This window comes from Rhipicephalus sanguineus, chromosome 8 (assembly GCF_013339695.2).
Source record: "Rhipicephalus sanguineus isolate Rsan-2018 chromosome 8, BIME_Rsan_1.4, whole genome shotgun sequence".
NCBI lineage: Eukaryota > Metazoa > Arthropoda > Arachnida > Ixodida > Ixodidae > Rhipicephalus > Rhipicephalus sanguineus.
In genome coordinates, this window is record NC_051183.1 from 83,947,150 (window position 1) to 83,963,710 (window position 16,561).

The 16,561-nt window shown below is 43.7% G+C and overlaps 1 non-coding gene across 1 annotated transcript; it reads right to left on the bottom strand.

Moving 5' to 3' along the window:
• Positions 1 to 7,021: 7,021 nt before the first annotated feature.
• Positions 7,022 to 7,094, bottom strand: Trnar-ccu (transfer RNA arginine (anticodon CCU)). Its single transcript has one exon. It is a non-coding gene; the product is annotated as a tRNA-Arg (tRNA).
• Positions 7,095 to 16,561: the final 9,467 nt, after the last annotated feature.

The following is a 16,561-nucleotide window of genomic DNA, read 5'->3' on the forward strand; positions in this document are numbered from 1 at the left end:
CACCGTCCACTCTATAGGGTATATATGTACATTTAAACGTGGGAGCGTCAGTCAGCGCCACCAGTAGCCATGACGGCGAGTGTGGAACACTCTTTTTCTGCCTGTTGGCGTCACGTAGCACGTGAACTAATTACGAGCTGGCAGCTGATCAATAATCCCTCGTATACTACCTGAAAGCATCAAGTCCGCCAGGACGAGACCCTCGCTATGAATGTAGGAAAGAAGTGTTAATTTTAAGGGCTAGTTTTTCTTTGTTATACACAATATAAATGAGCACTGACAGACAATAATGCCAAGGAAAGTATAGGGGATGTTATTAGTAGTAAATGTAAGGTAAATGTAAAGAATCTGTAAAGAATGTAAATCTTTTCGTCCACTTTTCACGTTTAGACGCGGGTTAAAGAACACCAGATGGTAACAACTTCTGCAATCCTCCACTAGGACGTCTCTCATTATCAAATCGTGGTTTACGGACGTTAAACCCCAACAATTATTACAAATAGTACGTGGCTAATGCTTCCTCATTTTTCTTATGCAATTTGATTTCTACGCAATGTAATTTACGTTAAAGAATTTCTACAATACCGTCACGAGGACATGTTTTGGGAAGAAGCCGTTTTACAACATGAAATAAGTGAGAGCATGTTCTTTCAACCTTTCTCGTATAGGCACGTCAGCAAGGTCATTCTTGGTTGTTTCTTAGAATCACGACTCTGTACGTAATATACCGTCTCTGGTTTACAACATCATATAAATTGGGTCTAAGGCCCGGTATTTTTAACACTATATCCGTAAAGTGTAATCATTGTTTATTCATGCAGTACATAAATGAATGTACCCAATTGTTTTAAATGCCGATGACGACAAAAGTCAGTAATTGTAGGAAAACAAGATTTACTGCGAAAGCTGTTATGAGATCATTTCAGCGGCCATTTCCGGCGCCTTAGGTGTCCGCCACCGCCGCCGCCGCCGGTGTCCGTAACCAGTATCACTCGAAATAAGAAAAAAAAAACGAAATAAGAAAAAAAATTCCAGGATGGAACGAGTTTCGAACCTGGGCCCCTCTGCGTGGGAGCCCAGTATTCAACCTCTGAGCCATGCCGGAGCTTGAAACTGCTTAGTAAGAAGGTCCTATACAGGCTTCATGTCGGGAAGGAACCACATTAGCATATGCAATATAGCGTGGTAGAAGAGTAAAATAAGCACGAAGCGTCGCACAACGCTAATTCTGTAACCAGGCGTCACACAATGCGAATTGTGCAACGAGTAGGTTGTTGAATGCTTCCAACCAATTGCAAAGGGCTCCGCCATAATTCTACATCGTCATCAGGCACAGCATCAACAAAGTGCGCATAATGCCTTACATGCGTTTAGCAGGTACCATGATTCTCCGTAGAATGACGAAAAATAGCATAGTGCCTGCTTCCCTACTTCTCAAAAATTACAATGATTTTAAGCGTAGTGGGTTCCTCGCAAGTGCACTTGTATTGGTTGCCAAGGGAGCCCATCAGCGCATGATCCATTTCCGTGGTGTCTCAGTAAATTTATTCGCCCCCTCTCTCTCTCTCTCCCACGTCAACGTATGTTATACAGCATGACGGGAGAGGGAAATAGTGGCCGGGCGTCACCGAATGCAAATTGCATAACTGGTGGGCCGTTTAAAGCTTCCAACCCATTGAGTTATAATTTTTCATGGTCATCAGTCTTCGCGCCAACATAGTGCACATACTGCCTTACAAAGGTGTAGCTGGTGCCTGGCTTCCCCGCAGAATGACGAATATTGGCTTAGTAGGTGCTTCCCAAACAAAAATTGCTATTTATGGCATAGTGGGTACCTTGCTAGTGTACTTGTAATAGTAGCCCCGAGAGAGCTTACAACGGGCTCTAGAAACGCCGCTCTTCCAGCTTTCGCTGTGACTGTGCGGCGGTTTCAGCGCAGGCCTGGCGTTTTTTTAAGGCGTTTTATTAACGCATTCAGAGGGAGGAACAGACGGGCAGTTTTCGCAGTGTGCTGACGTAAGTACGACGTTCGCGAATTGAAACGCTGCATCATTTTGAGTTTGACGACTGCTGAAATATATTTTTTTCATCACCGCACCATTTCGCGGCAAATCTGACCGCTAAAGCTGACGTTGGCTCTGATGTGCATGTTCGAGTGATAATTACTATGATATGGCTTGAATTGCAATCACTAGCAATGAAGGTATGTGCATTACTTAGCCATAAATATTCGCGTTTCAATGCATGAGTGCTGTACTTGGATCATTGTAAATACAAATGCCATTTAGAAATGATGCTGTGGCGAGAATATTTGGAACCATTGCACAATGAAGCCGGCATTGGGCGTCAGCTTTTGCGTGGTTATTTTTATCCAGGTATTTACTCTGTTGTTCGTAGTTTCTTTCTCGGTCGGCTTATGTCTTATCTTGCTTGTATATTTTTGCTTGTCTGATGCAATTATGCCCGCCGGTCGAATATGTTCCGGAATAGCGGCCCCGGCGCGAATAGCTGTAGGTTGCATTGGTTTCATTTTGGTGGCACTCCTGAATCTTGAACTGGACGACATATGAGGTCCAAGAAACTGATGTGCCGTCTGGTACTTGCGCGCAGCGATGTTCCAACTTGATGTCAGTTCCTCACATGGGCGGGCTGCCGAGTTGTTCACTACCACCTTGGCCCTGAAAGAAATCAAGTGCGCAATAGCGATAAGTTGAGAAATTATCTCCGTGTAGACAATGTCAGCACAATATTTCATGGCCTGCTGCAACCTGTAAAATTTCAGGGTGGCCGCTCTCCGCCACAGTGTAGGTTCCTGACGAATTCAGAGCGCATGTACTTCAAACTGTAAAAGCACTGAAAACTGGGAGAGTTGGAAGGAATCAATTATGTGATGATTTCGGCGTTCATCGAGACGAGAAAGACGAAAGGAGTTAGACAAACCATTGCTGTAAACAAAACGGACAGACAAAAAAGTAGACAAACACACTTTCTTGCTAGGATGTGTACGTCTCATGGGCAAATAACGATTTGTGATCCAATAAGGCCATCGTTGCTTTGCTGGTAGTAAAGGTGAACCTATAATATGTAAGTCTTCTTGTCTTATTTTATGAAGTAGCATACTCGGTCATGTTTTCAAAATCACTTCTAACATTTATGTGTAGGAAATTAAATGTGAGTCATGTGCACACTCTCCTGTATTTGATCTAAAGTGACAAAATGTGAATGAAATTACGGGGGATCTCTGGAAATTCTTAATGGGAAAACGAAAGCCTAGTTTGAGCAATAACGATGTAAAACGAAGCCCTCATCCTACGCGTCGACGTATTCAAGGAGCGCTAGCACATTACGAGTGTGGTGCTGCCGTTGTCCTCCTCCTCGACACAGCTACCCCGCTGGCCCTCAAAGCACCAACTGCGATGCTGCTCACGATACTCAACAAAGACAAAATTGACACGCAGCAAGCCCACTAAAGGGATATAATCTGCACCTTAGAATAACAGATAGCTGAGCTAGTTGGTCTTTTTAGAATGAATCTGCACCTTATAACGCAAAACAAACAAACCTCGCGTGTTCGCCTGAAAGAGTCGCCATTTAAATATTTGGCTAAAAGTGCACTTTAGCTGTTTCTAACGTGCCGAACAATTTCCCATTCCACCGCATTGACCGGAAGAGGTGTGCTAAGCCATTTTTTATGACACATCAGGTGTTTTCAGGCACATTAACAGCCTACCGCGCAAAATGCTTGAAACTTTCTCAATTAATAAAAATAAACTAGTCACTTAGAAGCCAACATGCAGATTGTGCTGATAAGTTACTGTATTCTTCTAAAATGCGGAGGCCTGAAATATAGGAACTTATAACGTATGCGCAAATGCGTGCGTACACGTTGAGTGTAGTTCGCCGTTTTCGCCTTTCTTTGTCACAAACTCCCACTCAACCTCCACAGCCTGGGTTAAGAGAAAATTCTTTGAGTGTATTTTCTCTGCTGTGGAAAATTGGACTGCTACCTGCATGCATCAGTTTTCCGGTACAGGAACGCATAAAAAGTGGATAAGAAATATCTGACCACCACAAAGCAAGAAACGAGAGTGGCGTGTTGCACAGAACTGGTAATCCTTGTTCATAGCGAAATGAACGGGAGCATTGGTTCACTGTGTTATTTAAAAATGCTATGTAAGTATTTTATATGCACGTCCATGAAGTTCGTCTTTATTACACTAATTAGAATTGAACCAGAAAGTTTTCAATACTCCAGAGAAAACATGTCTTGGGAAAGCTTGTTTTTATGGAACGGTTGATGGAGCTGAGCGCAGCAGGCTTAAAATATGCTTCGCTGAGAGCATACACAACTATTTGGGGAATAGACCATTGGGCTAGTTGATAATACATGATCAATAAAAAGAACGCGAAAAACCGTAGTACGAAACAAAGAAAACCACTGGACAAGCGCATACTAGCATTTGACCATTTAGTGAAGAAAACTTCTTGAATAGAATATTTTTCTTCAGTAAGAGTTCAGTTGTTAGTACAAGCTTGTCCTGTCGAATTCTTCTTGTTCCAGATTTTTTCGCGCTCTTTTTTTCACGCACTCTTTGGATGCGCGCGTGTTTGAAGCTTGCTCAGGCTGCTTGCAAAATATACGTTATAGTAAATCTAAAAACCATTGTTTAAAATCTTGCACAGCTGAATCAAAGTGTAAGAATTATTGACACTTTGGCATGTTAGTTAAACAATTTCGACCAAACTTAACCGGCTCAATGATGTGTCTGTACGTGATACAGTAAAATAATACGTCAACAAATAGGTGCGAACATAGGTCGACAAAAAAGTAAAAGTGGCGCTTTGTCAAACTCACCCAAGAAATATTATTTTCGCTTAGAGCTCACTCGTACTTCGACTCACTAAGAAATTTCATCAAAAGGCCTCACTCTCGCTTAGGTTCATTACAATTTCCCTCCAGCGAACTCATTCGGACTTAAAATGACCAGAGTACTACTTAGCTATACTCTCTCAGACTCACGGCTACATCTCAGTCTGGGACTGAGGGAGTCGATTCGTCAGTACTTTAGCGCATAATTAGCTTTTTCGATCTTGGTGTACAATGCTATTTAACTACAATATCTCACAAAATTGGTGCTCTACGTCAGACGTTTTGCTCACGTACCTTGAAATGCGCATCAGTGGCAGCAATATAGTAAGAATTTTTTTTAAGTTGACTCACACGAGATATATTTGTCAGGAACTACCAGTGAAACAGCTTGCGGAAGGCGGCAAAGAAACCGCCCCCTCCTCCTCTGTAACTGTCACGCCACTGATCAATAAATATCCAGGTGGCGTATGAACACTAGTGCGTTGAGATATGGGACTACACGTGAGTATAAACGTCATCCGACATAAGACATTCAAGAAGGCTGAAGCTGAGTTAATAGGGTCATAGATCGGCAAGAAAATGGAACCCACTCAGTCTTATTCAAGAAATATTTTTGCCCTTAGCGATTCTTCGCCCTCCGACTCACGGCCACATTTGAGTCTGGTGAGTCGACTCATTTTGCCAACCAATGTGTGTGAACGACACGGCAGCATTTGCAGTTACGACGATATGGTCCACAAGTCCGCTAAGCATATGAAGATCCGTGAGCAAGCAAATTGATCATGAATTTACAGTAATTGTGGCACAGATTGTTGGAACATTACGGCCCGCAACGACGATTTGATTATGAGAGTTGCCGTAGAGGAGGGCTCCGGAAATGTTTACTGTCTGGTGTCCTTAATCGTGCACCTAAATATACGTACGCGGGGCTGGATCACTTCACCTACATTGAATAATGGCCACCGCGGCCGGTATTTGATCCCACAATCTTTGGGTCAGAAGTCGAGCTCCATAAACACTAGACTACTGTGGTTGGTGCTGTGGTGCATATTCCTTGTCAGGAAAGAACGAACAGTTTTCCGTAGATGAAGACCGATCTACTATATGTTGCAGCGCTCTCATGAGTATGCAATATTCAGGTAGTATAAACGTTGTTTGCCTATTAGCATGGTTATCTGCTTATCTGCATCTAGTGCTTTCTGCCTAATAAACTTCATTGAATGTCCTGTACAGGACTGCCGAGCCCGCCTAACTACTCCCACGGTCGAACCAGATAGATAGATAGATAGATAGATAGATAGATAGATAGATAGATAGATGATAGATAGATAGATAGATAGATAGATAGATAGATAGATAGATAGATAGATGATAGATAGATAGATAGATAGATAGATAGATAGATAGATAGATAGATAGATAGATAGATAGATAGATAGATAGATAGATAGATAGATAGATAGATAGATAGATAGATAGATAGATAGATAGATAGATACCACTCCAGGCGCGCAAACGCGAAGCTTTGCCTGCCCCCCCCCCCCCCTCCATTTTCCCAACAGGGCAAGGGCTCCTGAATTTTATTACGGAACTGCACTACTTTATTTTCTACAATATTATAATCCGTTCCATAGGTAGCCCTCAATGCTGTGGAGGATAGCGAGACTGCTTGCAGCAGATTTATTCGCACCAGGGAATGGCCCATTCTTGTGTTGCACCAACAATGCTATCACTTTCAGTTTTTACGGCAGAATATATTAAAGTTACTGTGTCTTAGAGATAAACGACTATGTTATACGGATATGAATGTGATGCGCTATATCTCATAGTGTTTCGGTGTCTTCGCTTCGTCGTGTCTTTTTTATTTTGTTTTTCTTTAGTTTGAAGCGTCCTGGCGCACGACGCATGTGCCCTTCCTCTGCTCGCAGGAGCGCTTACAATGACTAAATGCGGCTATGAGATGGGCGGAATTGAACAATGTGCGGAGCTAGCTTACGCCACCTACAGAGCGTTGTAGTGTCTGACCGAGTGTAGTTATACACAATATAAATGAGCATTAACAGACAATAATGCCAAGGAAAGCATAGGGGATGTTATTAGTAGTAAACGTTAGGTAAATGTGAAGAAAGAAAAGTAGACGAAAAGATAAGTTGCCGCGGGCAGGGACCGAACCTGCGACCTTCGAATAAGGCGTTCGATGCTCTACCAACTGAGCTACCGCGGCGCCCATCACACCGTCCAATTTATAGGGTATATATGTACATTTAAACGTGGGAGCGTCAGTCAGCGCCGCCAGTAGCCATGACGGCGAGTGTGGAACACTCTTTTTCTGCCTGTTGGCGTCACGTAGCACATGAACTAAATACGGGCTGGCAGCTGACCGGTAATCCGTCGTATACTACTTGAAAGCATCAAGTCTGCCAGGACGAGACCCTCGCTATGTATGAATGAAGGAAGTGTTAATTTTAAGACCGATCTACTATATGTTGCAGCGCTCTCATGAGTATGCAATATTCAGGTAGTATAAACGTTGTTTGCCTATTAGCATGGTTATCTGCTTCCATTCTTTTTTCTAGATATTTCTACGGGATGGAAATGTAACTTGATAGGCTACGGTGGTCTAGTGGTTATGCTGCTTGACCGCTGACGCGAAGATCGCCGAATCAAATCCCGGCCGTGGAGGCCGCATTTTCATGGAGGCGAAATGATGGAGGCCCGTCTACTCACATGTAAGTGCACAATAAAGAGCATGAGGTGGTCGAAATTTCAGAAGTCATCCACCAGGATGCTACGTATACTTATAAAGTGGTTTTGGGACGTAAGAGCCCAACAAATAATATTACTATTAGGAACGTAGAATGAAAGTGACTGATGACTTTGCATGCGTACGAAATGTCGCACAAACAGTAAGCGTATAGTATGGCTTAACAGAGCTTCGCTGCCTTGTACTTTTGGCACAGTATCTTGCGAATGAATTATACGGACTGAAAAATTGCACTCATTTTCTGAGCTTGCATTGTAGCATAGAACATACTCAGAATGCCTTGCGGAAGTAGCGATGGAGAACTTGCTGCACGCTTGGGCGTGTGACCTGTAAGATATAGAATCAAATATAAATATTAAAATTTTCAGTAACTTTTTATATGCTTTTACTAATCTCGTAACATGGTACAAGCAGGCGACTAATGGCGCATACATGAACCAACACAGTTAAAAGAATAAAACAACCTTTCAAGCACCGTGACGTCAGCAGCAAAATGTGTCAATGCAGAAGCATAAAAACGTGAACATTGCAGCTAAGACGCGTGAGCGAGTCTCGATGGTGTCATGCACCCCTGCCCTGAATGAGGTAAAATGAAAGTTCCCTACTATTATCATTCATAGCATATCATGGCGAAGACCGAAATAAACTTCGGTAATGGTCGGAAGGGTAGTTGCGTATGCTTTCGTAGGGCAACGCAGGCCTCATTTTTTGCTTGTTAGAGTGGTCAGGGCTAATGGCATTCTTACAATATATCGTGTAACATATAAAATGCCTAATCGGTATATGTAGACAAGTTATTTCAACGCAAGCAAGATACAATTTGTGAAAGTTATTAAGGCTTATTTTTCATAGCGGTTACAGGAGAACAGGTGCTTGCTGCCGTAGCTCTTTTTGTTTTTGTTTTTTTTTGCTTGTTACTGATTGCCCCCATTCATGTATTTTTGCCGTGCTGTGCATTTTTTGTTGTTTAAAACACAAACATGCACCAAGTGTCTACCAGGGTGTTACTGAGAAAGAGGTGCTTGAACTGCTTACTCGACTGCTGGGAGACAGCACTGAAGCACCACATGGTATCGTTTTCTTAAAGCATGCTAGATTCGATAGGAAAAAAGTTGCTGTGGCTTAGCTCGGCTATGCCAGGATAAACGTAGCGTTAGCAAAGGTTCTGCTGAATATTCTTAGCTCTCCAGATTGTCTAGGATTATTAGCCTTCTTCTGTTCATTCTTCGTATGCTGAACCTCTAATTGCCAGGCAACTACTTCGGGATCCAATGAGATTAGCTTGTCGGCTTTTCTGCGCCGTCGAGTAGCATTTGCGCTCTGTTTCTCCATGGCCTTACACACCTGCAAACGACAGTCAGAGGCGCTATCACGCGGCCCCAGTGCAGTGTCAGACGGCGACTGCACAACGAAGGCGAATAGCTGCGCGCGCGCCGGCGCCACTGTATCTATGGCTACGACGTCACTCCTCTCGAATGCCGCGCAGACCAGCAGCGGCGAGCCGCGCGCGACGGTGGTGGAGTCTGCGCGCGCGCCGGCGCCAGCGTGTCTGCCGCGCCAATGATGCCGCTTCTACCAGCAGCGGCGGTGTCGGATAGCGCGTGAGATGCCAGCTCCGGTGACCCAACTGTCTGACATCACTGATCCTCGCGCATGCGCAGCACGGCTCATGACCCTCCATGCGAAATTGGCTCCGGCTAGGCAAGTGTAGCTAACGCTGCGAAAGAGGGTGACCTTATTCTCACGTCTGGCAGTCGCATACCTCCACTTTCCCACAAGGTGGGTGCCCTCCCAAGCGAATGTGTAGTTGGTTCTGCTGAGCACAAGCCCTGATGTGCTCTTGTGCAGTCGCATTATTTTTGTAGGTGAACATGGAAGTACGTGGCTTTCCGACCTCGCACTGCAGTTACGCGGCGGCGGCGAGAAGCATTGCATATTTGCAGTGGATCTGGCGAGTAAAAATTCTTTTGTCGCGCGCATTACGCCAGGGAAGCAAGCACGTGCCGTCTGCTGAACGCGTAGTGCCGTAAGTATAGTGAACTAGAATATACCCTAGTGCCACGACCGGCAGGCCACGCCAGCTCTCTCGGCGGTCCGAAACGCCACGGACAGCCGCTAGGATTTCTCATGGCGCCACTGCGCCTTTTCCTAGGCGCGGCGGAGCGGCCGCGCGGCACGTGTCACTCAGCGCAGTAGTTCACCACAGCGTGGCTGCTCGAATCTCGCAAATCGCTTTGTCGGCGGCTACAGTTTGATTACTTTACAAGTAGCGGAATGTTCTGCTGCATTTTCACGCTTGTACAATGGTGGAGCAGCTGTCTGTATTTTGTCAGGTATCCCGCTCAAACATAGACACGACCTCACGTTAAATATTCAAAACTGTGAATCAGGTTGGTTAGAATTTTATATAATCTAACTTTCTCAACAACGATAACAGAAATTTCATGTTTGGTTGCCTTTACCGATCACTTTCTTCCCCAGATTCAGATTTCTTTGTTTCAGCGAATAAATAACGGTACGGTTATCTTCAGATAACAAAAAGATGATAAGCATGGGTTATATACATAACTTAATTAACTCAACCGTGTACTCTGTTATTCATCTTGTTTTCATGGTTTTAATTACGAATGTCTTATTAATACCCCTGCTTGCTCAGTTCTTGGCGGCTCCAGCACTGTAATCAATCATGTATTGTCTAATCTTTTGTTCCATCTCACGTAGGAGTCTTTACAAATTGACATCACTGACCACTTCCCCGTCATTGCGCACACTACATATCTGTCCAATATTCTTATTCCAGCTCTAGCACTCTGGTTTCTATAACAAATCATTGTTAGAAGCAGCATCTAATGCTGGCTGGTTTGTTGTTCTTGACACCAGTGATCCGCAGGTACCCTTTTCGCGAGTTCTAATCAGGTTATCATCGCATTATCACTCGTGGTCTCATCCGTCATTTCTCATCTCCTCATCTCTATTCAGCGCGCCCGTTTCTCACCTGTCCCTTTCTGGAACACATTTCTTGTAGAAATCAAACCACTTATAATTGACGATTTTAAGAAACACCTAAAAGCATAGACGTCGGAAGGACTTTGTCATGGGGTGTAGAAACCCGTGTTGGATCGGGGTGGGGGAGGGAAAGCCCTGGTGTAGTTTGCAGGGGGGGGGGGGGGGTTCGAGTGCTTCTTTTGAACCCCATTGCCGACGCCATTGGCTAAAAAATGTGTTTTGTCCAATACTAATGTGTAGCCCATATATTCATCAGTGCACTTTCAGTATCCTAATATTTATTCTAGTCTGATTTAGCCTGTTTGGTTTGTAACACTTTATATTGTTGTTTAAATCCTTGTCATGGAAATGTCCTTTCCAGTATATGTGTGCCACATGATTCATACTGTTATTGTAATGCGTATTCATTTCCAAGTTATCCTTTGTACTTCATGTCATTTTCAAGGTTCATAGATCTTCACTATCGCGCAACGCTTCCTGTATCTTTATTTTACACATACTTTAAGCACATTTTATATTCCTTAATTATATTATTCATGCTAAAAACCAGCTATTTTTCTTTGTACTAGGCGTATATAAACTGCTGTAGCATAGTTTTTATGCATAGTTTGAAAATAATGTCCCATTCCAATCTTTGAGTACGGGACCTCCTTCTGCATATGTCCTAGCTGTAATCTCTTAGTTATCTTTTAATCATCACAATTATTAAAGAGGTGTCCGTTTTTATTTTCGATCTGAGCATTGTACTCCACAACCATGAACTCCAATATAATAAGCCTGCATCACAACTATAATGAAATAGGGCCGTATGCGCATAATGAGCGATCACTGTAGCGAATGTCCTGAGCGCGTGCGGTAAATATAAAAAAATACGTGTACTTGGACAAAATAAAGCCACTGAGTCATGCAGTGAGCAACCTGGCAGTTTGATGTTTGCAAGAACCAGAAAGCAAACACACGCGTTAGAATTAACCGCAGCTGCAACTCTGAAGGGGCCCGCGATGGCCCGACAACGCAGCCAAAGCTGCTAGAAAATGTAGCAGTGGCGCCATCTCACGGCATCCGTGTAAAAAGAGGACGCGGGAGCCCGGCTGGTCGTGCCAGTAGAGTATATTCTAGTTCACTATAGCACTAAGGAAGCCGCGTGCTTCAAACTGGGAACATTGTTGAACTTGCAGTGGCGCTTCACGAGACGCACGAATAAACTTGAAAATAGATTTTGCTAGCGTTCTCAAGAGCATCGACCTGTAGCTAGGCGCTTTCCCCGGCGCATGGATTTTGTGTTCGACGATGTCCTGGTGCCGGTACACACTGCAACGGTAGTGAATCAGTACATACTTAATCATAGGATCGCTGCGCTCTTCTGGCCGGCATGAACATCAGTGAAAATATATGGAAATGTACTAAGAGCAGCCATGGTGCGATACCCTGTTCACGCGGCGACTACGGACAAGCTCTAATTAGCCGTTCGGCAAGGGTGGGAGAATCTTCGAGCACATGATTAATTTGTGCCAGCGCTGTTCTCCTCACTGCCCTTTAGAATGTCAGCAATGTTTTTGCAGAGGGGAGATGACAAAATAATAATATAATATCAAATGAAATTATTGCAGTTCACTGATACTACTTCCTAAAAGTATCAATCTGTTATGAAACGTGCACGAAAAAAAAAACAGTTTGAATGTTTGTGTATCTGGCCCGTTCGCTGTACGTCCACAAGAACAGAGAATCATTAATCTGTAGCTGTAAGTGATACGCCAAGCATAAGACGCGCACAGTTTGAACTGAAAGCATCCAAATATTAGTTGCTGTCATACTACAACCACCACCGAGGCCGAAAAAAGCTAGCAGATGACACTCAAGCGCTGCGGTGGTGAGAGTGCGCGACGGGAGGCTAGCCTCCTAGCGCATGCGCGCAGATACCACCACGCGTCGCCTAACAACGCTGGTAGTACACAAAGCCTGTTGCTCTTGTGTTCACTCTCAAAAAGATTGTGACTCCACATATTTGACCGGTTGGTACCCGATGACAGCAATATTCTGCCTCCCTAAGCGGCGGCGGATGCTCGAAAATGTCACCAAGGTAAGGTACGCCCAGGGGCCTTTACTCATGGGGCCACCTATCGAAATGAGTACTCATGAACAACCGAGCACCAGGACGGTGTACTACTTCAACCCTTTGGGAAAGCCGTTGGGCTTCCGGTGGCCACTGGGAATGGAACCCTGAACCTACCGCTTTGGAAGTGGATGCTCTACCATGTAGCCTCCGGTGCGGTTGTTCGGGCGTGCAACGGCCTGGAGCATTTCGCTTCCATCGAAACACGGCCGCCGCCAGCGGGATTCGATCATACGACCTTTGGTTCAGAAGTTTAGCACCATAACCACTAAACCACCATGGCGGGTACTGTGGAGCAAATTCCTTGTCAGGGAAGAACGGACAGCTTTCTGTAGAGATAGGTCACTCCTCTATGAGGCGCAGCGGCCCTCATGAATATTCATTATACAGCAAATATAAACGTGTTTTGCCTATTTTTATACTTATGCGCCTCAACACTTTTTTTCTTATATTTCTACAAGATGGCAACGTAAAATGACCCGCTACTGTGGTCTAGTGGTTTGGTGTTTGATTGCTGACCCGAAGGTCGCGGGATCAAATCCCGGCGGAAGCGGCCGCATCTCGATGGAGGCAAAACGTTGGAGGTCCGTCCCCGTCTAGCCAATTTAAATGCACAATAAACAGCATGGTCGAAATTTCAGAAGTCCTCCCGCACGGCGCTCCGTATATTCATGAAGTGGTTTTGGGATGTAAGACCCCAACCAATAATATTACTTTTAGGAATGTAACCCGAAACTGACTGATGAGATGCGTACTAAATGCCGCACAAACAGTAAGCGTATAGTGTGGCCTAAAAGATGTTCACTGCCTTGTACCTTTGGCACAGTATCTTGCGAGTGAATTATATGGACTTAAAAATTGCACTCCTTTTCTAAGGTTGCATTCCAGCATAGAACATACTCAGAATGCCTTGCGGAAGTAGCGATGGAGAACTTGCTGCACGTTTGGACCTGTGCCCTGTAAGATAGGGAGTTAAATATAAAATATTAAAAATTCTGATTAACTTTTTATATTGTTTTACTAATCTCCACACGCGATACAAGCAGATCTCTAATGGCGCATAAAAGAACCAATACAGTTAAAAAAGTAAAATGATGTTTCAAGCACCATGACGTTAGCAGCAAAATGTGTCAATGCAGAAGCTTAAAAACCGGGACATTGCAGCTAAGACGCGTGAGCGAGTTTCGATGGTGCCATGCACGCCTTCCCTGAATGAGGTAAAATGGAAGTTCGCTGCTATTGTAATTAATGGCATATCATGGAGTACACCGAATAAAACTTAGGTGGGGGGCAGAACGATGGTTGCCTGCGCGTTCTTACGGCAACTCAGGGCGCCTTTTTTGCTTGTGAGAGTGGTCAGGTCTAATTGCATTCTTACAGTATATGGTGCAACGTATAGAAGCCCTTATTGGTATATGCGGAATAGTTAGTTGGAGTGAAGGAAGATACCATCTGTGAACTTTGATAAAGCTCGCTATTCATAGCGCCACAAGAGAGCCTATGCTTTTCGTACAGTAGCTATTTTATTTTTTTGTTTCTTACTCATATGCCATCATTCATGTTTTTTTTTTTGTTGCCGCGTTGTGCCCACTTCTTTGTTGCTCTTTAAAACATAGACAACTTGCACAAAGTGCCTGTCAGGTTGCTGCCGATGAAGAGGTGTTTGAGCTGCTGTCCTCGACTGCTGCTAGACATTAATGACGCACCACACGGTACCGTTTTCTTATCGCATGCTAGATGCTCTTGCTGATAGCAGGTGCCATATTGAAGACTTCATCAAACATGGTTGGTAAGGTATCCGTCGATGTGCGTGCCTCTTTCGATATATCAGAGACTGCGTCTGTTCAAGCAACGAGCAAAAAAAAACTGATGCACGATCATATACGCTTTGATTTTTAGCTCCAAGACAAGCTAATGGTAAATTCTTTACGCAATGATGTAAGTGGTGCCACGGAAATTTCTATTGCTTGTACAATATCAGCGATAAAAATACTGTGTTTTCTTTATTCATATTGTGCTACCCTACTTCTACTTTGTCCGGAATGATGATTACTTCAGTGTCTCAGATAAACGCTTCTATAAAACGGTATAGTTTGATTCAAAGTAGTAACACAAACATTTTTTTCCTCTATTTTTACTTTTGTTTGTGATCAACTGGATGCCCTAAAAGTCGTTTTTTTTATTTCTGAATTTTCATCGACATATCATTGTACAATTATGATTACTGTACGGACTGTGCACAGTAGTGTTGAGTACACTGTCAAGCACTATGATTTTGGTCCGAACAATCTTTTGAACAAGAGGCAATGCAACAAAGTTGAAATTAAAATAAAGGATATGCCAAAGGTTACGAGCAAGCGGCGTTATTAGCGTATAAGCCTGAATGTTTTCGAGATGTGGCAGAACATTGCAAGAAATGAAACAATGAACACGCCGCAGGCAGCGCTGTGTCTTTTGTGTTCACTGCCCAGTTTTTTTTGCTGTTTGGCAACAATGTTATGTAATCAGCTGACCCGTCCAAGGCGCCTTCGGCGTTACACTCACTAGGTAGTTTCAAGAAGTTTTTAGGTGTTTCGACAGGTCAAAGTGAATGATTGAAAGTGAATGTGTGCTCGAAGCGGTGTACATTCCACGTAAGGGAAAGTACGGGCAGCTTTTGAAAATATGCATTCCCTTCGTGTAAGGTGCAAGGCTTTCAGTAGCATGCGCGGTGAAGCTAGTGTAATTCATTTTTTATTATTTGCACAATGACACTCTGCAGTGCATTATTGCCGGCATTAGGGCAGACAAGGAATTGAGCGTGAAGCCGTCTGATGAAACTACCTGCATATGAAGCGCGACGGAAGAGAATAATTGTTGCTTAACTGAATTTCACTGTTTTCTTTTTCTTCACATGATCTTATAGACTAAATTAATATGCTAATAAGTGTAGCCTATTTTCAGGCTGGCATGTGAGAAAGATACCTACTTTTAAATGGATTAGGAAAAAATGACTGTTTTCCTGGACGTGAACTGTCGGTTCCTGAAACACAATGAAACGAACATCTTAGGGAACTTCAATCACGAACTAAGACAGGGACAAGAGTGAGGGAACGATACCAGAGACGAACATAAAATATTTATATTGACTCGTTTCATTTGTTGACATAACGCAGTCCCAACATAAACGTAGTTCGAACTGAGAAGGCAAATAATGATACGTGCTGAGACTAATAAAGAGAATGTAAACAAAGATAAGTTTCATATGCAGCAAGAGTTGGCTGTAATATTTTTGCCACTAGACTAGCAGAGACGCCGCAAAGAGGCAGCTTCGACATGCAAGCAAGGCTTGATAGTACCATACTGGCTCACACCTATTAGGATAGAACGGAAGGTCGTGGTATGCCCGTTATTAGCAATAATGAAGCAAAAGCTAATCTACTTTGGCAAATGATTAATGGTCGCTTACGGTGCAGCATGACATTGCGAGAGAGGGCTGTTCGCTTCCAAATGTGCATGTACAGTAAAAGCTAGCTGAATCGAATTTCACGGGACCGGAAAAATTGTCCGAATGAACCGAATGCCGAATTGTGGAAAGTGTCAAGAAGACAATAAATAAATGTCTATTGCATCAATGCACTTAGAATTTCTTAAGGAATACGTAAATCCTGTAATTATTTTGCACAAGGGCAGTGCAAAAGGCGCAAGTTTCGCAATTTGAGACTTAATTCACCATGTTAACGCGGCTCAAGACCCCGTGTACGAAACGTGCTCTGAACCCATACCTTATTATATACCAACAACGTGATCGTGGATGGCGACCACGCGC